The 27,908-nt window shown below is 38.0% G+C and overlaps 1 long non-coding RNA gene across 2 annotated transcripts in view; it reads left to right on the top strand.

Annotated features, from left to right (window-relative positions):
• LOC111943405 (uncharacterized) overlaps nt 1–27,908 on the top strand; it is a 171,886-nt gene that overhangs the window by 124,651 nt on the left and 19,327 nt on the right. For both annotated transcript variants that reach the window (XR_015287913.1, XR_015287912.1), the window contains 2 exons: nt 7,681–7,760; nt 8,609–9,091. This is a non-coding gene — a long non-coding RNA (uncharacterized LOC111943405). The remainder of the gene's footprint in view (nt 1–7,680; nt 7,761–8,608; nt 9,092–27,908) is intronic.

Below are 27,908 nucleotides of genomic sequence, written 5' to 3'. Positions count from 1 at the left end.
AGGTGTCCCCTCAACCTTCCCTTCTCCAGGCTGGATACACCCAATTCTCTCAGCCTGTGTTTACGTGAGAGGTCTTTCAGTACTCGCCATCTTCATTATTTTCTCTGGACATGCTTCAGAAAATCCGTGTTGTCCTTACATTGAGAGCCGTAGAGTGGGACCCACTACTCCAGGTGGGGTCTCATGAGAGAAGCTGAATGGGAAAATCATCTCCCTTGACCTGCTGGTTACACTTCTTTTGATGCAGCCCAGGATGTGGTTGGCTCTTTGGGTTGCAAATGGGAACTTCCAGGTCACACTGAACTTCTTGTCACTCAATATCCCCAAGTCCTTATCCTCAGGGCTGCTTTCAATCCATTCTCCACCCAGCCTGTACCCATGTTTGGGAATGCCCTGACCCAGGTGCAGGATCTTGCACTTGGCCTTGTTGAACTTCATGAGGTACACACAGTCCCACCTCTTCGGCCAGTCAAGATCCCTTTTGATGGCATCCCTTCCCTCCATGTGGTCAAATGCACCACACAGCTCAGTGTCACCAGCAAACTGACTGAGGGTGCTTTCAGTCCCACTGTCCATGTCACCAACAAAGATGTTAAAGATTGCCAGTCCCAGCACTGACCCCTCATGAATATCCACTCCTCACTGGTCTCCACTTGTATTTAGAGCCACCGACTCTTTGAGTGTGACCATCCAGATTTTTTCCCCCACTGGTTGATCCATCCGTCAAAGGAATGTCTCTCCAGTTTGGAGACAAGGATGTCATGTGGGGCAGCTTAAAATACTTAATGCTTTGAGAAAGTCCAAGCAGATGAAGATATAGATACATTCTATATCCACCAACACTGTCTCACCTGTAAAAAGCCACAAAATTTGGCAGGCAAGATTTTCTCTTAATGAAGCCATTTTGGCTGCCACCAATCACCTCCTTATTTTCCATGTGCCTTAGCATAGCTTCCAGGAGGATGTTGGTTCTGTACTTTGTTCGCCTTAGGTAAGAAGCAATGTTTCCCAAATTTGATGTTATATGAAAATGCAAGAAGCTCAAGGTTTTTAGTTTAGTCTGTCTTGATTTGTATTATTTTAATTATGAGAAAGTATGCAAAGCAAAGATATCTTTTTTTCTAGTGACTGCAGGTTACATTGAGGTGGAATGTTGTCTCCCAATCTTATCTGTCTTTCTTCCCCTATGTTTTGTCAGGGAATTATGTACTGTTTTAATGCTGCTTATCTAACTTATTTTTGCAGTACCTTTGTTCTACTGGAATGTTAGAGATGGAGAAGGAAATACTTGCTCCCAAGAAGCAGAAACTGAACTCTTTCAAAAGTTTGTAATGTAAGATATTGTCTCGCTTTTACAGTGGTTGGTTGAAGCTTGTTTTTTTTCATGTTTTAATAAACTGTGGCATTTAACATTGTCTTCAGTAACCTAACTAAAAGTTTTCTTCTTTAGATGCCAATGATTAATTTTTTGTGTATTCAAAGAATTTGTTTTTTTCACTACCACAACTACAGCTTCACACAAAAACAATTCCAAGTTAAACTCTCCTTTTACTCTGGCATTTATCCAATGAGCAGTTGTCTATTGTCTCACAAGCAACAAAGTGAGCCTGTTCATCAACAAATGGATATATTTAGATAGCTTTCTTTAAAATTTCATCCCCTTTGTTTGGTTATTTAGGAGAAAAAGGTCTCTTAAATACAGTCTCTTAAAAGCAGTTTCTTTGATGATGTGTTGCTTATTTTTTAAAATAGTTTGGCAAAGTGAGACAGATATGTCAGGATACTGTAGTTACATCAGTCAAGACCATTCTGTCCTTATTGTCCTTATTTTTCCTGTAGAGAGAAGTATTCCTCTGGGTTCATTCAAGGTAGGAATAGCTCTTATGGACATTTCCAGGCCACACATATCAGATGTTTGTGCCTAAAAGATCAAGCTTTGCCACTTGTGCATGTCTGATAATTAAGCTTGGTGTAATTTTTCATGCTAAGCAGGTGGTAAGTTCTGGGGAAAAAAACCATCATGCTTCTTCAGTGCATCCTGGCTTTTTCAGCCACCCTTTCTTTGGAGGGTCTGACACAGACTAACAGTGTCTACCCCATTTGACATGACAACATCAGTGCCTCTTTCAGAAAGAGTTTCGTCACAGTAGATATGTTTCTGTTCCAGTAAATCTGGTAATACCAGAAATTAATATTTTCCAATCTGGTTTCCTAGATGCATGACTGTGGAGGGAGGAATTTAAACAGAAACCAGAGCTACTGACTATTCATCAAGGAAATATTTTATATACACAGTTAGGATTCCTTTACCAAGCTCGTACATTAGTATATGCAATTTACTTTATGTAGAGCTTGCTTCCCAAATATTGTTCAGTCCAGTGTCTGGACAAGGACTTCCCCTGCCTTTGTTTTTCATCAAGCAATAGAGTAAAAATTTATCATCTCTCATATTACCTAACTATATGGTAGAGCTGCAAAACTTACTCATCACCCTTTATTTCCTACAAGTTACAAGAAATTTTCTTTATATTAAAATTAGATGACTTGAAGAACTAGGAAAACATATAGCTTACTAACAGTGTTTGAAAGGATTTTTCAGTCTGTAAAAAAGAATAGGGTCCTCATACATGCTCTGTGGCAACTCATAAAAAGAACATGCAAAATGCAGTGAGAGCAAAGCCTGGTCATGGTCCTGACATGTTGGGTACTATGTCCTTAGCCAGAGAAAACTTTCACTGGCTTTCATGCACTAGAGAGAACATGTATCATGCCAGTTTATAATCTCAGCTGCACCAGTTCACAGTCCTGAAAATGCACTTCTTTCAGCTGCTACTAGAATTAGAACTGATTTCAAGTAACAAGGATGTGTATTACAAGCTCGTGATTCAAAATATTTCAGTAACACTACTTTAAAGCAAGGAGATTTTTATCCAAAAGATGTAGAAAGCAAAAGAATTAATATATCATTTTCATCAAGCTCAATGACAAGTAAAATCTGAGCTCAGCTGTCAAGCAGACAGCTCAGCTCTGTAATGATGGAAGATGGAACCTGTTCATTTCCTTGCATTCCTCGTTATGGCCAACAGTTCATTTTCTAAAAATATGACTGTGGAAAAAGTTAGAAATGTTTCAATTGAGTTCTCATTTATAAGTCAGGAATTTACTCCACTGCTATAAACAAAGTCTCAGCATTATGCAATCACGTAAATCAGGCTATAACTGGTACTCTACATTTATGTTGTTCTGAATAGTCTTACATTACTTTAAATGTATAAATTCATCAGTACTCAGATTTCACACTGCTTAGCAGGACTTTTTATCTAAAAACTACAGCAAGGAATTTATCGGGGGAGAAGAAGTCAATATTGAAATTCAAATCATTAAAACTGAAAGGATCTTCTGCAGCTTCAGTTAGTTTCTGTGACTTACATGCTAAAACTAAAAAAAGAGTAGCTGCAAATATGTTACAACAAAGCCTAATTACTTTGCCTCTCATATAATATCAGTTTTGTTGTTTTGCTTGGAGTCTCAGTACATGAAATTTTATCTATAAATCAAAGTCTTGGAAATAAACTTGCTGAAATCACAATCAGAGTCAAATATTTATGTGATGATTTTTGTGAGAAGTTAAGTAAATATGTTGTCATCAGTTAGAGTCTCAAGAAAACATCTCAGGTTTTTTTCTCTTCAGTTTGGAAAAATATGATTCAGTCATGGACAGGAAAATTATGCTTGAAAAAACAGCTTCTTAGCAGGTCTGCACAGGAGCACCTTCACTGTGCTGCCTAGTCTTTAAAAATTTCATAGTGTGCTCATATTTCTTTGACACATCCCACAGTTGATTTCTTGACAGTCTTTTAAAGACTCCCTCTGTTGTCTTTCCCCCTACTGCTCCCATTTTTTTCTCTTCATCTGTCTCTCCTCCCTGTTTCTCTGTATTTTGTGAAATTAAAGCTTGATTGTTTCTTATTTTTTATCTTAATCATGATGTCTTCTCCCAGCTGCAAACATTTAGATCCCATTTCCCTACCCTTTTTTATTATCTGCTTCTCACATGATTTCACACTTCTCTTTTCACATCCTGCCTTGTTCACCATTCCTGTTCTCATTTCCATACTGTCTTGCCACCTTTCCTAATTTGCAGCTACCTTGTCTGGCCTTGGAATGCTTCTACACTCATGTCCTTTGCCATGGATCACATCTTGCTTGTTAGGTACTGGTACTTTGTGCCAACAGACATTGTCCTGATACTGGCTGATGGATCCCCTTCAGTTCTCCAGTAGTTTCTATGCAGCAGCCTCTCTTTTCCTACCCCTTGACTTCTGAGGTGTTTGGGTCCTTGTTTTCTACTTCCATACATTGGCTAGCAATTGACCAGTGTTCCCAGGGACTACAGCAGCATAGGTAATCACATGGCTAAATAAAAAAAACATAAATAGCATATATAATATTTCATTATGAGTCTAAAACAAGCTGCTATGTTTCAAAACTTTTCTTTAAAGTCTCAAATGCCTATGAGTTAGATATAAATCAGAATTTAGAATACATTGGAAATCTGAGAGATTAAAAAGTTTTGTATTGAGTATTATAGATGAAAAGGGAACCTTGGTCTGCACTAGAATCCTTGCAGTTCTTGTGGCTTAACCAAATATCAAGACAAACAAGAATTGATTTTGTATCATCTATAAACAAGGAGTGAAAAGGAAGGGGAAAAAGTATAATTACCATGAAAATCGTAAGTCTGCAAGTTGGTGCAGTAACATTCAAAGCTTTAACTGCATGGTCAGAGATAACCTCTGCTCACATTCAGCTGCTAACAAAAAATGAAATAAGGTGTCAGACTTCATAAGGAATAAATCAGGAATTAATGGTGAAAAATAGACAACTATGTGTTCTAAAGTAATGGTACAACTTCACCTCACGTATTTTGACTAAATCTTCATATTCCATCTCAAAAAAAAGGGGATTATAGAATTATAGCAAGTCTAATAAAGAATAAAAGAGTATGCAAACTGGTTTTTAAAGTTTATAGACTGCACACACTCAGGGTGGTTTTTATCTTCATGAGTACAGAAACCAGGATCTTCATGAGAACCTTTCCTAAGTATGAGTGTAGTTCAGCTTGGACAGTTAGGTTTTCACACAGGCTATTAATTTGGTACGGTCTAAAGAGATTTTAAAGATCCTTTGAAATAAAGGGTGCTGTGTAAATCTAGCTTAATACATTTTTCCTGCAGGTAATATTTATGTTAATTTTGCCATTTTTCAGCTTTCCAGTGAAGGAAAAGCTACTGGCTTAGTGTTTAACTCTGCATATTTACATAGAGCTTTTCCATGTTACTCCTCATTCCGAAGAAATAAAGCATGCTTGTTTAAAAAATTCTCAGGCACATTCCTGTAAATTTTCATTTTTAACCTTTTCCTTGCTTTCTATTTATATTACACAAATACAAAGTTTAAAAGCTCAGTAAATCTATGTAACTGAAGTAAAAGCAACTGCACCATATTTTTTCTACTTCTGTTTTCATTGGTTGTTTCAGAAACTCACTTTGAGAGTGAGAAAATTTTAAACTCCAGTCTAAATTCATGCTTTATTCTTACCATGTTGTATGTCTCTTTCCTCCTCAGAGATGATTATTCTGGCTGTGTTTCAAGAAAAGAACTGTCCATCTTCTCTACTTCTATTTATCTAAATTTGATAAACTCTGCAATTTTGTTACATTTACCTAAGTTTCCACAAACATGGGAGAGCACAACTGTACACATTTTTTCATTTTGGATATGTAATCCAGGCTGTGTGGAAAAAAAATTTAATACATTCCCTTGAAAGTGCCTCTCTTAATACATTCTACATTTGCCTAGATGTTTAACTCTTTTTCCTGGAGATTTAGCTGTTGTGTTTAACCAGCGTGATCTACTCCTACAATGGGACAACTGGATAGATGAGAGCAGTGAATGTTGTCTATCTGGACTTCAGCAAATCTTTTGGCACTCTCCCATCATATCCTCACAGGCAAGCTCAGGATCTGTGGGCTGGATGTGGACAGTGATGTGTTTTGAGAACTAGCTGAATGACAGAGCTCAGAGGGTTGTGATCAGTGGCACAGGGTCAAGTTAGAGGCTTGTCATGGGTGGTATCTCCCAAGGTTCAGTATTGGGCCCAGTATTGTTTAACTTATTATATGATTTCTTGGGTGAAAGGGAGATGCCTCCTCAGCAAGTTCACTGGGGACACAAAGCTGGGAGGAGTGACTGACACCCCAGAGGGCTGTGCAGCCCCGCAGAAGGACCTCAGCAGGCTGGAGAGATGGGCAGAGAAGAACTGTCTGAAATCAACAGCAGCAAGTGCAGGGTCCTGCCCCTGGCAGGAATAACCCCAGGCACCAGCACAGGCTGGGGCTGAGCTGCTGGGAAGCAGCTCTGTGGAGAAGGACCTGGGGGTGCTGGTGGACACCAAACTGTCCCTGAGCCAGCAGTGCCCTGGTGGCCAAGAAGGCCAATGGGATCCTGGGCTGCCTTAGGAAGAGCATTGGCAGCAGGTCAAGGGAGGGGATCCTGCCCCTCTGCTCAGCCCTGTGAAGCTCACTTGGAGTGCTGTGTCCAGTTCTGGGCTCCTCAGGACAAGAGAGACAGGGACCGGCTCCTGGAGACAGTCCAATGGAGGGCTATGGAGATGATTAGGGCACTGGAGCATCTCATATATGGAAAATGTCAGTCCTCCTTCTTCACTTTTCTTGAAAATTGTGAGAACACTCAAAAATCCTTGATAGAGGCTTTGTGATGACATCAGCCAGCTCCTCAAGGATTCTCAGATCAGGCATCATAGATTTGTAGGGATCCAGCTGGAGCAGTAGATACCGCACAAGTTCAGGGTCAGCTTTCTAAAACACTCTCTCAAAAAATTGTAGGAACTAATGTGTCAATAATCCCTGGAATTTTATGGATTTTTAACATATAAAAGAGAAACCAGCTGCACCTGTCTGAAAGCCTAAAGGAATGACTTAAGATTTGAAATAGACAAAATAGCCTTAGTCTGTGGTCTTTCCCATAAAGAATGAAAAGTAGTTTGCAACATTCCATATAACTCTCCAGTCCTGTGATTTAGAATGCTATTCCACTCAAAGTCTTCATAGACATAAATTATATAATAATAATAATAATAATAATAATAATAATAATAATAATAAAAAGCACAAAAGAAATTCCAGTACACATCTGTTGTGTTTCAGACTTGAAGTCAGAACAACAAAGACATCAGCACAGCTGTAAAAGGTCACTTGCATAGCAGGCCCTTGGATTTCTTTCTGGCTGAGTCAATAAACAGGCATATTTAATCATAGGTTAGAAGTTGTGAGTGACAAACAGGACAAGTTGTAAAAGGAAAAAAAATCCCACATTAGAGGAGGTGGTATAAAAGTACATTCTGAGAATTTTCTGATTCCCCTGTGAAAGGGTCACTAAACTTTCTATCAGGGAAGGTTGAGTCATGCTGTTCTAAGTGAACTAAAGTTTGTTTTGGAGAAATTTGTCCATGGTATTGTTTGTCTTTTAATTTCTCATATCATGGTTTTCCATTTGGGCTGATGATAGAGCTGACAATCTGGAGACAGTTAGAGAATAAACTTATAGCACTTGCAATTTGAGCAAAGAAAATAAAAATAATCACTTTCTTTATGCCAGGTTTCTGATCTTGCTATGGCAACAGGAAAGTTCAAAGGCTGGTTAGTTAAGATCCGAGTGACACAGAGTACTACTGGAAGGTAAGCCGTATTAGGTTCACGCCTAAAACCAAAAATTCTATGAAATAGAACTTTTTTTTTTTTTTTAAGAATTCTTCAGATTTAGAATTCGTTTATATTTCGTTGTTCATGAAACTAAAATAACCATATGCAAGATACTCAGGTACTATGAACAAAGACAGTGGTATGATAGCAATTGAGAAAAAGGTCTAATGCAGCCTCTTAGCAGATGTTAAGAAATTGAACTTCAGTTTCCAGCTTCAGAAGCTCACACATATTCCAGTAATTACCATTAAAAACATTTACTGCTCACTAACCAATGTTGTCTATGACATGCCCTAGAATAACCGTTTAGATCAGTATTGATAAAAAATCTTTGCACAATAAAAATTGGTCTTATCCTAAAATGTTAACTTGAGTTTGGCCTTAAAAAAGCTCCACTACTATATGAGTAGAGCACAGGACATGGATGAAACCCATGGCAGAGAAAGACAGCTGAAAAAAGGAACAAAGAGGAAATACGGATTCCCTCCCAGCATTTAGGCATACCCTCATAGTTACTGTAGTATATCAGTAGAGTGTATTGAGGGATGTTGTTCAGCTAGGGCCAAATATAATCCCTTGACCTCATACTGGTAGGGGGCAATATTTCAGTTATTGCCTTGTGCTCTTCTTGCTAGAGGCAAAATAGATTTATGAGGTTTCTCTGGTCTCTCTTTTCACTTGGACCACACTGACTTTAAAACAAATAAAAATAAACAAATAAACCAGAAAGTTTGTTTTGCACTAAGAAAAGCAGAATCTATTTTAAATTTTATAATTAAACTATGCTGAAAATTTTCTAAGCATTATTGCCACTTTTTTTACAGGGCATTTTTTTACTTGTAGAAGAGTCCCTGATGTTTTGGTTCCAAATGCTACAGCCTTAGAAGATGACAAAATCACAAACAGATGTTGGAAATGCCCAGGACATCCAACCCTAGCATAGCTTTTTCAAAAATAATTTCCAATCTAATTTGGTTTGTTGGTCTTGTTTCTTTTTTATGCCTTATCATTAAACCCACATCAAACTTCTTGGCTTGACACAGAACAGGAAGTTTGTAAGTTTAAGTGTTCAAGGCCAGGTTGGATGGAGCTTCAAGCAAGAGCCCTGTCCATGCCCGTGACAGAAAGATGGGATTAGATGATTTTCAAATCTCCTTTCCAACCAATCCGTTCTATGAAGTCTAGAGGAGGACAAAAAGAAGTACATACCTTTCTGCCTTTCACTTTTGGAATCAAATACTTTGGGACCTGATCCATGGAATTGCCATAGTAGAATTCAATATGGAAGGAAAAGAAACCTTATTCAGGTAAGGTTTATTATTCTGTTTCTTTGCATCATATATATAGTTGAAGCAAGCATTTCAAAGATTTAGAAAGGAAAGACTCTCCAAAGTGGATAACGTGGAAAAAGCAAGCAGGCAACTAAACAAATGGAATTAGTCTTGTTTCTCACCAAGTCAGACTTTAAAGCTTATGCTACCTAGCAACCTACATCTGAAATATAAGATATCAATGTCATCTACCACAGTAGGCTGGGGAAGCAAATCCTCTGATGTCAAAGATACAGCATGTTTTATAACTGAAGTAAATAAAATTAATTTTAAGGCCAAAAAATATTTAGCAGTTGTGCAAAAGTCATAGTACTAATTATTGTTTCAGCAGAGTGGTTGGGGGGTCCAAGCAATGCTTTGGCAAAGCCTTTGCATGGAGGGCTGACTGCCAAGAGCAGCTGTGCAGTGACAAGTCTGGAATGTCCTCTGAGTAAGGCTGGCTGCAGATCTCTAAGGACTTTGAGAGGGGGAGGTTCTTGAATATCTTGAGAAATATGAAAGCCCCATTCAATAATTTTAAAAAAAATCATTAGTCATATAAGAAGGAAACATGAAAATAACTTTGTAACCACGTTGCTGTTTATTCACCCTAGATAAATATATTTCACGTGTGTTCAGTACACTTCCTCTAAGGTTTGCTTTTCCTGACAATTAGCTTTATGAGGTTAGGGTTCACATTGCAGACCAAAGTTTAGTTACTTTAACATTCAAGATTCCAAGATTTCTATAGTGAAATATAGCTTCATATTCCTACACACTCTAATACAGTATTTCAACTTCCTTGTTGGCTGGAATTAGAGTTTTCCATATATTTCAGAAGCGTTACTGTGCTATGTGAACACCTAATTCTGCTCTCTAGGCTCAATACAAGAGGTCACTGACTGAGTAATGAGGTTAATTACTGTAACATCTGTCAGTCTAGTTCTCAGATATATAAAAACAACTTTTGTACTAATGTCTTGCTTTGCTGTTTTGAAATCTAGTAATAGAATATTCCTAAAGTTGTCTTCATATAAAATCTTTAGAAGAAAAATCACACAAAATTAAGGATAATATATTTACCTGTGTCTTCCATAAACTCTTATCTTTAACTGTATCATTTAAGTAACAAAACATAATTCCTGTTAGTGAACTGGAACTACTTCAAGAAGCAGTAGTGCTTCAAATGCAAACCAGATATATTCAGGAACAAAGGCCCCATTTAAAAACTGAAGCTCAGCTGTCTAAGTTTGAAACTTCAAGTATTTAGTGCAGAGTGATCTTCCTTCTATAGGTTTCAATGAACTCTTCCACAAAATAAATAAATAAATAACATTTTAAGGCATTTATAGTACATTTGATAGAGTGATTTTAATAAAATTCTTCTACATGATTATGTCCTACAAGACTCCATGCATCAATTTAAGGCATTTGCGGTTGGCATCAGCTGATGTGCAATCTGTTGAAAACACCCTGTTCATAACCAGCTTAAGAACAAACCCCTCCATCACCAGACAGTGGTCACCCACCAAAGCTATCAGCTCCAGCTCTTGTCTCCAAAGTTCAGACTGACAGCCACTAAAAAACTGAGATGTGGCTTAGGTGTAGATTAAACATTAGGAAAAACTTTTTTACTTACTTGAGGAGCTGGCACGGGTTACACAGAGAAGTTGGGGATGCCCTGTCCCTGGAGATGTTTAACGTGGAGGTTGGATGGAGTTCTGAGCAGCCTGGTCTAGAGGAAGGTGTGTCTGTTGTGGGGTTGGAGCTGAATGGTTTTAATGTCCCTTTCAACTCAAACCATTCTATAAATTCTCTTTCAAAACTGCAATACGGTTTGTTTGCAGATTTTTTTTAGCTCAGATGTATTTGCATATACAAAGTTACAGAAGTCTGAAGTTCATTATTTCATTGGAGAGAATTGCAATCTTTCTTCTTGCCTCCCGCTGAGATTATTCATGTTTGCACTAATGCCAGATCTTAAAACCTTAAATGCAAGAAAATTCCAAGTTACAATATTAAATATCATCTAATATCTAGTGTCATCCTTGTTTATTCTTTCTAGCATCAGGGAGCTCTACAGAACCTTAACATCTAATAGGTAATGAAAAAGACTATATTAAAAATGTTGATCTCAAATTATGTTGAACACAACTTCACCAGAATTTCCAGGCTTCCAGAACTGACATTTTCATGCAGATGCTACAAGTGGGAAGTATGTGGTCATAGTTTCAGCTTTGCAGAAAGAACTAATTGACTTTCATGCAGGATTTTGATTATTGCAAAATCTGAGTTTGTTCCACTTGGTAACAAAAGCCAAACATTTCATAATTGTCTGTGAAAGGCAGTGAAGCTTCAGTATGGGAGCAGGTGAGCCCCTGGGATTCCACAAAGGAGTGTGAGTACTGTCTTCTTTTGACAGGTTAAGAAAGGGATTGCTCCTGATGGATCTGTTCCAGAGCTGCCCCCTTCAGCTGCTGGAGCCCCAGACCCATGGCAGCTCCCCAGCTTCCAGGCTTCTGAGAGAACCAGGGGAAAATACCAATGTCCCAGAAACAGATTTCAATCTGCCTGAGCAGCAAATTCCTAACAGAAAATGTTTTGTCAAAACTTTTCTAGTCTCTTCTATTTGTAATTAAAGGCTTATGTTTTACTATAAAAGAGATTATTGTGCTGTGTGTAGCACGTTTCTGGGTACCAGTGCTGTTGTTTGGGTACTAGGGGTGGTAGGATGGTGTTGGTGCTGATCCTCTCCATCCCAACTTTGAACCATAAAATACCAAAGAAATTTCCCCTTGCTTTAGAATTCCTTCCCATAGCTGAAATGAAGGTCAAAATTACTTATAACACCTTCGACACTGGCACAGGATTTTGAGAAGGAATCACATCAGAAAAGGTATAAGTCTGTTGCAGGAGCAGTAATGGCCTGGACCAGGCCAGGCAGGTAGCACCTGAAACTTGGTCATGCAGAGGACTTTGTGTAATAAATGGCAAGAATTTCTCTCTTGTAGTGGTGAAGGAGAACTGCTCCAAAAATAATTAAATACATCTTTTGTGAAACCAATTCTCATACCTTTTCAAACTCCTTATGCCACTTTATTGTTACATGAGTGATAGTTATGAAAATCTGAATATGCTTTTCCTCCTCACAACTAGAAAATTGGCATGGCCCAATAAGATGGAGATGTAAAACATACAAGCCAGACTTGGCCTTTAGACCATACAGTTCCTTCCATGTTCTTTTAACCTGTGCATTGAACAGAGAAACAATAGAGTGTAAAGTACATGTATCTTTGAGATACCCAGCAAAATTTCTTATGGACTGCCTAATGGAATCCTTTACTTTTGTTTTCTGTTAAAAAATTAAAAATAATAAGATAAAAGTTTTAAAAATAGGAGATTACATTTTTTATCAAATAAATGTGGCTGTGAAAAGCATCTCCTACTCCTGAATTTTTTGTCTTTTTTCAGGAATACATTATTCATTTTTAGTTTGTGGACTTTTTTTTTTTTTTTCTGAATGGGAAGTCACATTTTTTTATAGAAACAAATTTTTAGTTCTTAGCTGTAATCCAGCTCATGTATGGTACTTGTAATATACGGTGTCTATAAGATGTATATTGGGAGCAAAACTGCAAGTCTCAAAAGAGGGAACACTAGAAGAAAGTACTTTGAAGGCACAATACATCTCAGTGCAGGATGCTGCAGGAGCTGCTCTCCCAAAATGCACATTGCATTAACTTTTTTGTCTATAGTTTACATACCATCCCTTGCTGAGCTGGCCAGTGGATGCAAGTTCACAATGGAAACACGTTTTAGCTTGTACTATAGATTTCTTAGTGTGGGACACTGATCAGAGTCTCAAGAGACTAAAACAGACTAAGAAAAATAGGGCCCCATTAACTTGCTTTAACATTACTACCCTGCTACTTGCTAAATTGCTAACATATGTAATTTGTTCGACCATGGTCGGAACTCAGCACTCCTCACAAGCACTTGGACCACATTTGTCACTTTCTAAGTATTAAGGAAGGGAGGTGTGAAGAGGCAACAGCAAGCAGCCAGGTGGTATTCTTCAGTTAAGGACCTAGATTTGATAGGGATGAAACTGTAGCGAAGACAAAGGTTTACTAGTTTAGATATTTCCCCTCGAGATACCCACATAGCAGCAGATTTATTTTCGTTTGTGAGCGTACTGTGTAATGTCTCCTATTCTTTCACAGTGAATAACAGTGTGCCCTATCCTAAACAGGTAACACTTAACTAGGTTCTTTTACCAAAGAATGTGCATTCACTCCCCTGTAGGACTGGGATTTAGCCTGTCAACCTGCCATGGAGATGTGTTCAAGATATTAAGAGAAAAGAAGTTGCACAATGTCGGGGAAAGGTGTGAACACTTTTCACAGAGTTCAGGCACTCATGTCCTAAGTAAACCCTTACTAGATGCCTAAGATGGATAAAAATAATATGGCTAACAACAATCCAGTGCCTCTTCTACGTCATGTCTAACCCTGCAAAGCACTAAGGTCTCCCTAGAGGTGGTGGAGGTGGTGGTGGGTTGCGGTTGGGCTTTGGGGGAAAGGTAGTAAATCCACCATTCACCCAAACTGGTAGCTTCACTACTTTATTACATCTTTCATGGCCAGGACTTCTTTTCAATGTGATAGTTATGCTGTTTTTCATGAACTTTCCTTTCCTCTGCTTGAGGTGAGCTGTAACCTCAAGAGTGACAGTCACCACAGGACTGGTGGTTGTGTCTAAAGCAGGATCATTACTGGACTACACTGCACTGTAGAAGTTCATGGTAAAGACCTACTGAGGAGGCATTTTGTGAAAGGCATTTTGCATCTCAGTGCAATCTTGATGAAGCTAATAGGAAAGAGCAGTTCCTGCCCTTAAAGTAAATTAGACTGGAGCAACCGCTGGTTGCTGAAAATGAGACTTCAGGCTAGCGTGGGCCTCCAGACCAGCTTGCACAATGGAGTTTGGGGACGACAGCAGTGAGTGAAAGCAGTCCTGCTTACTAGAGAAAAGAAATTTAGCTGTGAATCGCATTACCTAGATGAGACATTTTCTTCCACAGAAGTTAATAAACGTGTAATTTTTTTGCCTCTGTGCCGGGATCACCTAAGCTGAAATGTGATGGGTATAAATCCTAACTGGAGCTAGCTGAAAAAAACTGATACCCATGAAGTGCTTGATCTACTCTATAGCTTTGTCAGATGAGGAATGGGGTCAAAGGGAAAATACAGTAGAAAGTGTGCTAAGCATGCTGTCAGAGTGCTGCTGAAATGACAAGACACAGGTAGGCTCCTTTGGCCTGTCCTGCTTAGTGTCAGTGACAAGAAAGATGTAATAAAGATGATGTCAGGCTAACATGAGAGCAAGTTTGTACACAGAACTGTGATACCATACACAGGGAATCCAGATCAACAGTGAGTCACTCTGTTGAAAGAAAGCAACACTGACAGAATTGGACAAAAGGAAGGTTTCTATACAATTTCTTAGCAATGGGGAGTGGGAGGAAAAAGCCACTCCACAGGATGAACCAATGAAGACTTTAAAATGAAGAAGTAATGTTTATTTGCTAAAATCTGCCAATTTGTATTTGAGCTTGGCATGTCACTCCCCTCCAGATCCCCGACACACAGAAAAGCACTTATTCTGTGATACACAGCTGGGGTGGGGAAAATACTGAAAAGCATGAAACAGAGACATAAAATGCCATATACTTACACTATTTTGGATCTGTTCCAAGAAAAAGCCTTTTGCTGTCATGCTGTGAGGTGTAAATAGAACAACAAAATGCTCCCCATTCTGCAACAAATATAATTTGACAACAGGGATATGAACTTACGTAGCTTTAAAACAGTTGCACTTCCACTGAATCAAGATCTTGCTACTTAGCCTATAGTATTTTTCAGGTTGTCAAGAAAATTATTATTTAGAAGAATATTTGTGAATAATGCCAACAAACAGGCAGACACACACATAAGCACTTATAGCCTTCTTTTCCAGGACTGCTGCTAACTGTGCAGATCTAGTTATTTATCACACTGTACAATCTTATTTTCTTGTGCACTCTTCTTTACCTACCTGGAATCCTCTTTCTTATTTTATTCTAAAATTAAAATTCTACTGAGACCAGAAATAGCATCTTCTTCAAGGGTACAGGGTCCAAGGGAGGGAGTGTGCTTTCCACAAAGGATTACAGCTTGTACACATGATAAAAACATCAGCAAGCAGACCATGAGTTAACAAAAAAGCACACATGTTCTAATGAGATTTCTTCAACTTTTAATCACTATTTTTTTTAAAAAAGTCAACAAAATGCTACTCTTCCAATAACATAAATAACCATAATTTTCTTAAGGGGAGAGACACGATTTTAAGAAATGTGTTATATCTTTTGCATACTTACTAGACATTCTTCACACTTCGAGGGATAAATCTTACCCACCTAGAATGGATGTGTCTCTTTGTCAGATACAAAACATATGATGAAACTATGAATATAGAAATACAGGGAATATAATGAAACTGCTTTTGACTTTATATTAGACTATGTCTTTATAAAGTTTATATGTTATTTTCTGCAGGCCAATTGTTTATAGCTTCTGGATTTTAAAATTAGATAAGGAAAATCAGAGTGTTTTCCAAAATGCTGGAAACAAGGGCTTTGTTGTTTATACCACCTCTTTGGTATATTTTACATGGCTTTCTCATTCAGATTTTTTTCCTAATGGGTGTATGCACTGTTACATCACCTAACAGCATGGATTTCATGACAGGATATTACAGCAGTGATGGACAACTTTGATAGTAGATTTCTACTAATGTGATAGAAATCACAGTGTTGCGTTCAGTACTTTGAACACATTAGTACTTCAAGAGAAAATGCAGCCAGCCTTAGAATTTATTATGTGAGATGCTAATCTACAGGTAAAAAAAAAAACTCAGCCAAAATAAAGATATCCAGCTGGAATCCAAGCCTCTAATTCCTTCCTATTTTTAAAACTGCTGCTTCATAAATACTTGTTGAATGTGTAGATCCCAAATCAAAGCGTAAACCTCTTGTGTTCTTCCTTTAAATCAGTAAGTGTTCCTCTCTATCTAGAAAATAAAAGTAACTGTAGCCTGGACAATTTACTGAGTTTCAGAGATGAAGAGAATCCAAGACAATATCAGCAGGGCAAAGACAACTGTTTCTCCAAGCTGGAAATCAAGCGCCTGCAGCTTAACACAAAGATATTCTGATAGGATCTTTTAATTTACTTGTCTTGTGGGCTGTGATCAATCTAAAAATGCCTGAATAGCAACTTTGTTTGTCTTCTAGCAATCCTTTCGTGCTTTTGAAGGGTGGCATTATAGCGGTCATGAATGAATAGGCTAACGAACACTTTTATAAAAATTGTGTTTTTTCAAGTTTGAAAATCTCAGTCATGACAGTACTCGTGCTCCTTTCTCCTGCAGGACAAATTTTTTCTGCTTTTTTTTTATCTTTTGAGGTTAAATTCCTTCTCTCTTCTTCACCAAGCCATGAATGTTTCAGAAAGCTGAAATAGTGATTTTCTTTCTCTTTTTTAAATCTAGATCCTCACATGAAAAAAGCCTAATGCACTTAGCAAAAAGATTAGGTTGAGCAAAGCCAAGTCGAGTATCAAGTATTGTAACATTCACATCCAAATTAAGTCTCACTCCTCATCTTGCTTTTTACATGTGTTGAAATATGGTTTCTGTTATGGTTTTGGAAGATTTCCATTTACTGTAAGTTTCAGTATTGATGAGGTCACTGTTTACTTTGAATAGCTCTTTGATAGGAAAAAAGCAAGCACAATGGAACATTCAGGAAGCATGGCATATAATACATTATTAAATTAATCCTATGAGAGTTGTATTGAGACATAACCTCTCTTAAGCCCTATGGCATAGCCTTAGGGGACAGCAGTCCCACAACTCCAGTGACAGCAGGTTCTCATGTAATTGCAACAAGTGATGCTGACTATTGATAGATAACAGCCATGTGAATTCTGCCTGCTCAAGCCACTGTGTACAGCTGTATAAACCAGAGAAGCAGGCTGGAGAACAATGGACTGAGGTGTGCTACCCACACACATGCCTTTTCAGAGCATATTTCTGCAGCTAATACTCTAGTAGCAAAAGACACACTCCCCGTATTAACTGGAAATGTCTTCGCATGCTTTCCTGATAGGCTTCTGAGAACAGACTTGGATTATAGTCAAAAGCCTTATCTAGGTGTTAGTCATGCTCAGATATTCAAGTTGAGGCTTTGGAATCAGTTTGTGGTTATGTGCTGACATTGGAGAGGCCACCGTGCTTTTTCCAGTGTGGAAATAGTGCCGTTTCCATGTGCCCAGCATCATCTTTCACACTCCTCACTGGGAGCCCTCCAGCAGCTAGACTGCTGTGGTGGGGCAGAAGGATAAGCTCAATGACTTTTCTAAAAACTTACCTCTTTTTCTTTTTTTCAGTTTAAGCTTAGTGTATGTGATTTGTTCCTTTATTTTTAATGACAAACATACTTGAGAACATGAGCTGAATGCAAGCAGAGACCTGTGATGTCACCTGGTAATGATATGGAAAAAGTGTGAAGTACGGCTGTACTTCATTGTTCTGTTGAAGTCTAGAAAAAAAAGGATTTTCATGCATGCTGCAAGCATATTTCATACAACTTCTGCCTAATTCACACACTGAGTGTGATACAGTAAAGATCCCTTATTTTCAGAGGCTCATAACTTCTTTGTTTGAAAAATCATCTTTTAACTTTAGAGATAACCTGGGAGACAGCTGATAAAGTGGCCAGGCTTGACAATCCAATCATAACAAAACCCCTTTTTTCCATGAGAATATAAATTTGGCTGAAGTGAGTTAGTGAGAATCTTAAAATACTTTTATTCAAATGGCCTTTGAATTATGTGTAAATGACCATGTTGTGGGGAAGAAAAAGGAGGAATTAAATCTACTTTCTCTGTATAGTATATTCTTGCTATATATTAAAGCAGTTCCAGGAACATGGTTTTGGTTTTTAAAAGATATTTTAGGAACAATTACTGTTTAACTTGTTACTTTTGCTTGACTGAATGTTTCATGTTTAACATGAACCACAGTTGTTAAATGCCCTAAATTAAATATGTCTCCAACACTTCTTTCAAAATGCTGCTTAAAATATCCTGTTATCCTTTGTCTTTCAAGAACTGAAGTATTTCTGTCAATATGTAAAGCTTACATAAGTATTTACACCGCAGAATTCTTTCTAGTGATGCTTCATGCCTGTTTGGGATAGCCTATGAAGTGCTGTGTTTGGCAATCCTTCATAAAAATATAATTCTATTTCTTCATAACAATAGTGAATTCTGGTGTTGTCTGTGAAAAATTACAAACTGCTCAGTGCTTCTGAAGAATTTAATTTAGATCCCTACAAGGTGAAAACCAAGTATACATTCTTCAAATAAGAAAATTAATTTTTGTATTTAACATAAATCATCAGTAATGTACATAGAGAAACACACTCTTAAAATTAAGCCAAGAAAAGTATATTTAGAGGCAAATATTGAAGAAGAAGCATAAATAAGACAAGGATGTTTAACACAAAGCAAGGCCATGGAGAAGCTCCATGTGCACCTTTTCTGGAAGACCACAGATCCCTAGGGATGTGCAGATTCTTGAAGTGGTTTGAAAGGAAGGCTGATGGATCAGTTGGCATATACACAAGCACAGCTGCACGGTAGAGAGTTTTAGAGGAAGTAGGGTTATTTTTATAACTTGAAACTTCAAGATATGAATTTAAATGATAGGGAATTTCCAAGAAAAAAAAAAGCCATATTTCCTCCAAATAATATTATTACATCCTGAATATGTACTGTGTTCGTATTCCTATAAAGTCAGAAGCATACACAGTTGTGCATACCAAAATGTAAAAGGAAACAGGACCTTATCCATGAAAAAATATCACAAAAAGTTTTTAGAATCGTGATGAGAAAAATTGTAAAAGACAATGTATTTCACATGACACAAATTTAGTTTGAAATTATTTGAAAGTGATCGATACCTTTAGCAGAAGTAAAAGGGCATATAGCTTAAAAATCTGCTAGTTTTGACACTTCAATTTATTTTTAAAAATGCTTGAAATCTGGCTGATTCTTGCTACTAAGTTTTTCTGCTCTACTCAGAGGAGAGGAAGAAAACTGGCGTGCTTAAACATAAATTTGGCTGCATTAGTAGGAAACCTACTGTAGTCATAAATGGAAAGTATTCAAGCTAAAATGTCAGTAGTAGAAGATGACAGGAGTCAGTGTTAGAGGTCCAGATTTTAAATATTTACGCAAATATAACGTAACAGCGATGTGGAAAGCAAAGACATCCAAGTTTGCAGATAGCACTTAATTAGCAAGCACTGCAAATAATGAAGGAATGTACAGTCAGGAATCAGTGACTGAAGGGAGAAAAAGTTTGAGCTGTCAGGTGAGAGTAGCTGTAATAAAGATGGAGTTTTGAAAAGGCAACATGCAGAATATTTTTAATGTTAAAATTTTGTGATAAACTTAACCTTTAAAAATTTTGGTAATAAGTAAATATGTATAAGTTGCTGTTTATTGTTTTAGTGTACTTATTTTTCTTAGGGACTAGAGACTTCTAGCTCTAAGGAGTTACAGAGTTTCTGTAAAAGAGTACAAGATCTCTTGCAGGGTCTTTGGCCCAGGTAGACCAAAACACTTAGGCGTTTACAGGAATTTTGCCAATACAGCCACCGGGCATCTCTTCCCCAAAAAAAGAACCTAACCCTGTGTGGTGGTTTTAAAGCAGTAACTAAAAAAATTACTTATTTCTTGCTGTGAGATATGGATTAGAACAAGAGCAGAACAGGCTTAAAACTTAAAAGGAATAAAGAAAGTTTATTAACAAAACTACAAGAATAAAAACACCAGAATAAACTTCCAGAATACTCTTTTATTTCTCACTGCTTGACCATTCCTTTGTACACGTGACAACATAGAGACAAAAAAAACTTTAGAACTTTGGTGGTTAAAACAGTCTCAATTCCTGCTACAGTCTTTTCATCAGTCTTTGTAGAGAAACAGAAGTCTTCTTCTGCTATCTATGGAGTTTCTCACGAGAAAACTATTTCTGTTATAGTTTTCTATTTCCCTGATGCCAGTTGCCTGGAAATCTGCCCTCAGAGTTCACTCCTCCCATTTCACATCACTCTGAGGTGTGTATAGGCCATGAGTCTAGGGATGGCATTTTAAGGATGAGTTATTCAAAGGCAAAAGTTCTCTTCATCTGTCTCTGTGAGCTTCCCTGGAAACAGTTTTCTCATTGCCCTCAAGGCCTCAAATCTTCGCTTCACTCTGTTCCAGCACCTCACTGTATCACAATTACTCTCTCTTTTGCTCAAAATCCACACTTTGAACACTCCATTCCTCCCAATATACTCTGTCATGAATTAAAGGAGTCTTTAAACCACTATTGTCCATCTCCATAGCTTTAACAGAAAAATATTTTCAGCTTATAAAGCATTTCCTTATTCTCTCCCCATCTAAAACTTAACTCTTTTCTTCACTGTTTTTGGTGGTTTTATGATGTCTTTTTCATGTTGATTGTCTCTCTCTTTGCCTCTCTGGGAAAAAGGAGTAATCTGTACGTTTTACCAGGTAGTAAAAGAATTAAAGCCTTAGAAAAGCTGCAAGAGTTCATGGTGTAAGGTTTCAGTCCAGCAGCAGAAACTGAAAACTAAACCAGGCTGGCCGGCTCTGCTTTCCCCCCCGCCCTCTGCGGCCTTGTCTGGCCTGGAGCGGGGGAGGAGGCCAAGACAGAGCCTCGTTACCTTGACAGAGGCCAGAAACACAAAGAGAACAAGAGAGCTCTGACTGTACATCTTAAGGGGGTGTTCACAAGTTGATTTCACTTTTTAATGGTCAAAACTGCCGTCAATTTTTAGAAATGACTGATAATTGGTCATGAGGAAAGACTGCCATCAGCCACTAGCAGCTTCAACTTCCAAAACCACCTTAAAGGTAAAGCCACCCCATGACACCCTGTTCCCCATGTTGCCCTACAGTCTGTTCCTTTGCACACTCAGCATGGTCTCTGCCTGGGCAGTGAGCCAGTAGGGAGCTGCTGTCTAGGTCTCACACAGCAAGATGATTGAACTTGGTTCTCAGTCGGAACCAAGGAGGCAGAAGCATATTCCCATCCCCTCTTCAACATCAAAATCCCCTGCTTAGGTAAATTCAAGTCTCAACAAATATAAGAAGAGAAATGGATTCTTTATACTTGTCCGATGACGTTTCTAAAATTACAGAAATTTTGTCTACTCCAACTTCTTCACAGCCCTAGCTCAGGTTGGCTGTTGGTTTCATTTTAGTCAAATCTTGAAAATCTCCAGGGAGATTGCCTCTCTTCTCTGGGTACCTGTTCCAGGGCTATGATACCTGATTTTAAAAGTTAGTCCCTCCATTTGGTCTGAGCCTCTTGGGCTGCAGTTCGTGCTGGTTTTCTCTTCTTACACTGACTGCTACTATCTAGAAGAGTTTGACTGTTCCTAATTCCTCTTCAGCTGCTGCAGGCTGCATTTAGATCCTTCACTGACAGGCTAAGAATCCCTTGCTTAACCAAACAAATCTTCTGCTTGGTCTTCATCTTCCTGTGCAACAGGATAATTTGTTGGATATTGGATAATGTTTGGATTGTCCTGGGCTAAGGAAAACAGTGATTCACACAAATTTGAGGATGCAGTCTGTCCTCCAGAACCAGGCTGGCTGCTCATACAAACTCAGAATCAGAATCATAAAATCATAGAATATACTGAGTTGAAAGGGACACATAGGGATCATCAAGTCCAACTCCTGGCCTGGCACTGGATGCCCCAAGGACCACACCATGTGCCTGAGAGCATTGTGCAATTGCTTCTTGTACACAGAGAGGCTTGGTGCTGTGACCACTGTCTTGGGGAACCTGTTCCAGCACCCAGTCACCCTCTGGGTGAAAAACCTTGTCCCGATATCTTAGCTAAACTTCCCCTGACTCAGCTTCATGCCATTTCCTCAAGTCCTGCCACTGCTCACAAGAGTGAAGAAATCAGTACTTCCCCCTGACTCTTCCCCTTGTGAGGATGCTGAGGACCACAATGAGGTCTCCCCTCGGTCTCTAATTTAATTTAATGGATGTATCTCAGGTGGCTGGAGTTAAATGACATTAATCCCAACACAGCAGCCTGATATCCACAGTTCAAAGCATCCACTGCAAACACAACCCCACTTTGTAAACTGTTGAGTCTTTGCAGCAGAATAAGGTGCATGCAGAAGATTATTATTATTATTACTATTATTATTATTAATATTAATTATTATTATTACTATTATTATTAAATTCCATCATTATTTAAAAATAAAGCATATTGAAAATATGGGCCACAGAGATTTATTTGTCTGACAAATAGGAAAGTAGCTGGGGAAATTTCAAGCATAAACTTCCATGTTTATGTTTGCTTTCAAGCATATTGTACTAGCATTTTTTTTAAAAACTATGGTTAGCACAAAGGTAACAGAGTCTGAAACTATCCCATCATTTTTGCTATGGGGTCAGCTGATAAGTCATAGCAGGAGTTTGTTTTTAAGCATTGCTAACAGTTAAATGTTTTTGAAGGCTTGTATACTATGGTATTTATATTACACTATTTGATGCTCACATACTGCTTCAAACATTATTTTTAAACATGAATCAGAAGCAAATAGTAGTGAAGGATTTTTAAATTGCACAGTGGCATCTCCATATATAGAGCATTTGGATGACATGATCAGTGTCTCAGAGACAGAGCCTGTGTCTGTTACAAAACTTCTCCTCAGATGTTATTTTATCATACCTTAGAAACAGATTCTTCTGTTTATATTTATATTTGAGCAACTGCACAAAGGACAGCATGGGTCAACAACTGCTGCTCAACCCAGCAGCTCTTTCTGGCTCTATTGCTCTTTTTGCCATCCTGACAATCTGACAGGGTCAAACATTTAACCTTGCAGGTCACAGATCAGCTAAGACTTGCCCTCATTTGACCTATGTGAACAATAATAAGGCCCCTTTTCCAATAGTCTTTGTCCTAACCAATCCAGCTATAATGTCAATTAACTTGGCAAGGCTTAAAGCCACTTTGAAAATCATTCAGTGTCTAAGGAATGTTAATAGTAGAACAGCTGTTTTCAAGAATCTCACACTTCGTTTCTATTAATTCTATTAAGAATTTTACTAATCCTTCCCTCATTGTTTTCTCTCATATGACATAAGACATAAACTGATCTGCTGACCTCAAAAATGTGTTTTTCTTGCAAAGGGAGTAATTTCTTATAAGAAAAACAGTATTTAGTGAAAATGTCTAAAAAGGTTTTGTTTTGTTTTCTGAATAAGGACCTAATTTGGTTTCTTGCATTTCTACTAACACATGCTTCTAGCAGGGTTTTGGACCAGATAACCTCCAATGTCCATCCTAAATTAACTTTTTCCATAAATGTTGCTGAACTAAAAGTTGGTTTAGACTCTTTTCTGTTCCTTGCAGCCCAGGCCATGAAGGAACCAATTTCAGCAGCTGAATGGAACTAGCCCTGATTTTTCCATCCAGTTCTAACCTGCTTCCCACAGGAGAGGTTTATAAATCATGTATATCAGCACTTTTAATTTCTTGCACCCAATAGGAGCCCTTTCCATACTAATGAACTGCTTCTTTCACCAGAGCAAACACTACTCTAGCCTGGATAAACACCTTTCAATTTAAATTTTAAAATAATTGATTTATTTGGCTTTTATCTTTGGAAACAATATTAACCTGGAATTTCAGCCCAGGATAGCACTTTCTGTCATGAGTGAGATGAAGTCTGATGTATTTCCACTCAAATGGGTTATGATGTGAACATTATATAAATCAGAGGAAAGCCTATCAGTCTTCCAGTGAGGTATAAAATTCAGTTTTTCAAATCTAGAAGGCCATGCGAGCCTAACACTAGAAACTATGGAGTTCATTTACATTGCACAATAAAATACAGTATTAAAAATATAATACCCCTTCCAATAATAAGCTTACACATATTAGTGAATGTCAAAACTGTACTTGTAATGCAGCACGGTTGAATATGGACATTACTACAATATTTAGTTATAGGACTGCATAGTACTATTTTCACAGGACTCCTGTTTCAAGTTCCCTTCATGGTCCTTTGGCATTCAACATCTAGTCTAAAAATTTAGCCCTGCATAGGACTCATCAGTCAAACAACTGGGTCATCTCACAGCCCTATTCTCCTGTATCCCAGTTCCCATGATCTCTATTTCCATCCTTACTGACAGATGCTTCAAGTCTCAATCTGGTCCACCAAGCTGTCGTAACACACTCCTCCTGCAAACACCTCTGGCCACCCATGTACTGAAAACAGAGAGCTTTGTCCCTTGCACAGCTTGAGCAAGGATGCCTGGAAATGACAGTGCTGAGCTCTCATCACATGCACTCCTGGTACCAGTCCCTGACTTGATCTACTCCAAAGAAAAGCCCAGCATGCTCCAAGCTGAAATCTCCATCAGTACATGTAGCAGCCTTTTAGAGCTGTGACTTCAGAAATCTTACAAGCCTCTAGCCAGTGTTTGCAGATTGAGGTATTTTCTTTCTGGTTCTTTTTTTCATCTTTGACATTCTTTTTTTTAAAAAAAAAAAGTCTTAAGTTGTTCAGGATGCAGTTCCACGTCAACAACAAAGAGCACAGGCTGGACACTTCAGTCACCCCTTCCAAATTTTATGTTTCTCTTTCAGATCATTACAATTTCACACAAAAGAGGTAACCAGAACATTTTGATATGGACAGAATTATGTGTTTTCTCCTAATTTAGTTCTTGGAAATAGTAATTTTGACTGAAATTTTCCAGAAAGATTCAGCCTGAAGAAGATTACCCAGTATGCAAAATTTCAGGCCAAATACTTAAAGTTTGGCAAAATTATGAGCTACAGAAAATGATTTTGTAATGGAATTTCTGGGCAATTTTAGTAGATGGTGCCACCAGTCCAATCTACCACACATACAAAAAGTACTTAAAATTTTATGATTTTTCTGGAAATCACTAACATTTTTTTTCACCCTAGGAAGAGCTTGGTAGAAATTTTCTGATGAATACTTCAAATGAATGCTGAGCATAACTAAATACATCATTTAAAGTTTGAGTTTCAAAGAAGTAATACAAGGATGTCTTACAGCAAAGAGCAGTTGAGGGACTGTGCACATGCAAATGCATATATTCACAAGCACTTCCATGTCCTTTACCTTGTGACAAAGAAATCCATAAAAGAAGAAATTACTTTTGCTGCAATTCCAAAAACAACAGAAGTTTTAATGCTACTTTCAGAGGCAACTGGACTAGAGATAGCACTGAGCATTGTTTGCACTCATACAAAGATGCCAGTGACAACTTTCATGCTACTTCAAGACATATTTGCATAAATACCATTCCAATATTAGCAGCATTAGTTTTGAAATTAAAATCCTCGTTCATACATACATGCACCCACTAAACAGAGCTTTTATGCTCATATGTGAAGGAGCATCTCTGTGTGGCAGATTTGAGAATACTATTTTTAAAATATCACTCAGCTTCTCAAACAGAAGAGTTTATTCAGGCCTAAGATTATACCTTTACTTTATGATGTCCTTAAAATGGAATTTTCTTGATAAACTCAGTACATTAGTGCTTAATTTAATATGATCCATAGTCCTTGTATGGATCCTAATATCCTTAGTCCTAATATTCTGTATTTTCAGCACTTGACAGCAAACTAATGTTTTTAGTTTTGGAGAATTCCAGGCATCTTTAAATTATTCAATATAAAGTCAGTGTAGTGAAAATAACATGAATAATTTTGAATTCCTTGAAAATTAAATCTATGGTTTAAGACCAAAGCCAATGCATACTTATTCCAGTTGTGAACCTTGAGCAAGCTGTACTGCTTAGGTTGCTTTCTCACCCTGCCCAGAAATGTCTTTTCTTCTCTTCCATGACATCAGATCAACTGGTGCCACATTCCCCTACCACACAGCAACTGAATCAAGAAACTTGGTTTGGTTTGTAAAGGTCAGGTGGCCCTGAGGCAAAGCAAGCTTCCACTTACTGAGCACGTGCAACGACACTGACCCAATTAATTATGTTCACTAGTGGTTCATGAAGCCAGCCAGTAACAAATAAAATGTTATTTTATGCATTATTTTCTACACTTAAAATAGGAAAAGCTTTAAAGTAGCTAAAGTTTATTGGAATCTACACAAAAGGAGTTTTGGTGTTTCAAAAGGTCAGTTGTTAAACAAGATGGAATAGGCAGCAGGAGCCAAAATGGGCATAATTTTGTGCTGCATCCTGTGAACAACTAAACCACCTCAGTTTCCATTCCCACATCTTCTTTTCCATTGTAGAACCACTTTAACCCCTTCTTTGCTAATGCCTCCCATCAGAAATTGTTCTCACAGTCTCGAGAGACAGAGCTATACTAGAAGAATGCCAAGCAGCAATGTGTCTACACACACACGCTGGCAGCACCAGACCCAGATGCCACTGCCAAGGCCTGAGTCAATGCTGTACCATTTAAAAAAGAAACAGATCTTTAACCTGGCAGTGTCTCTGAGAATCAGCTTGTGTTTGTTAAAAATGGTAGGAGTGTTGTCATTTGCTCCACAGAAACAACATGCCATAAACATTTTAAGCTGAAGGAAAATGCTGAGGTATCCATCAAAAAGGATCAGAAAAACTACAACATGCTTTGAAGTTAAACTGGCTGTCATGGACAAATAAGTGAGGAGTGGTCACAGGAACCTCACCCAGGAACATTTTGTCCTCTACTGTTTCAGGTGATAAAAAAATGGGGTCCAGACAAGAGACCAGAAACTGATGTAGATGAAGAAGGATTAGCAGTGCATGATCTTACTTAGCCATATTTAAAAGACGGGGTTTGCAAGCATAAATACACAAGCAAGCACGGATGGCACTGAGGGATGATTGAGAGGTTCCAGTGGGTCTTTTAGGTCAAATACATGCACAAAAACCTTCCAGCAGAGAGCAGTGTATACACTGAAAGAGTAGTGAGACAGCTACAGCTGGGTACAGCTCCCATTCTGCTTTATAAATCAACAGCTTGAGTCCTGCAGAGGGAAAAAACTAGTCCATCAAAAGAACTGCAGCACTAAGCATTTCCTGCTCTTTCCAAGATGATGAACCTTCAGAATAACAATTTTGTAATCTGAGATAATTTGATATATTAAGATTCACTTATATAATTTATATGCCTAATAATTATTGAAATTATTGAATAGGGGATTACGGTACATCTGCATTACATAAAGCAGTGTCATATTTGAGACATCCGTATTATCACCATCCACCATGCACAGTGCGTTGCTATCTTGCCCTCAAAACACAGCAGCTTTCTGATCATGCTGACTGTGATCCTTGGTCTAGCAAATTCTATCTAGTCCAGGGAATCTCAGAGTAGTACCAAATCTACTTTTCTGTGTCCCTATCTGTTCCTCACCAATGATTTATTGATGAATGAGTTTTCAAAATTTACATTAGAAAAGTAGTATAACAGATTTTGACAGGGTGCTGTGGAAATTATATAAACAAAAGAAAACACTGCAAGGCAATATTAGTCAGAAAAGGTAATATCAGACAGGAAAGGGATCAAGGGCTAAAAGAGTGAGCTTTAAAGGCTTCTCCAGCCAAGACAATTACTGTCATCTTGAAAGAACATGTCTTGGCTTGGAGTAATTAGAATTCT

This window comes from Cyanistes caeruleus, chromosome 6 (assembly GCF_971803275.1).
Source record: "Cyanistes caeruleus chromosome 6, bCyaCae1.hap1.1, whole genome shotgun sequence".
Taxonomy (NCBI): domain Eukaryota; kingdom Metazoa; phylum Chordata; class Aves; order Passeriformes; family Paridae; genus Cyanistes; species Cyanistes caeruleus.
The sequence above is the reverse complement of the archived record's forward strand: the minus strand, read 5'-3'. Positions and strand labels throughout refer to the sequence as shown.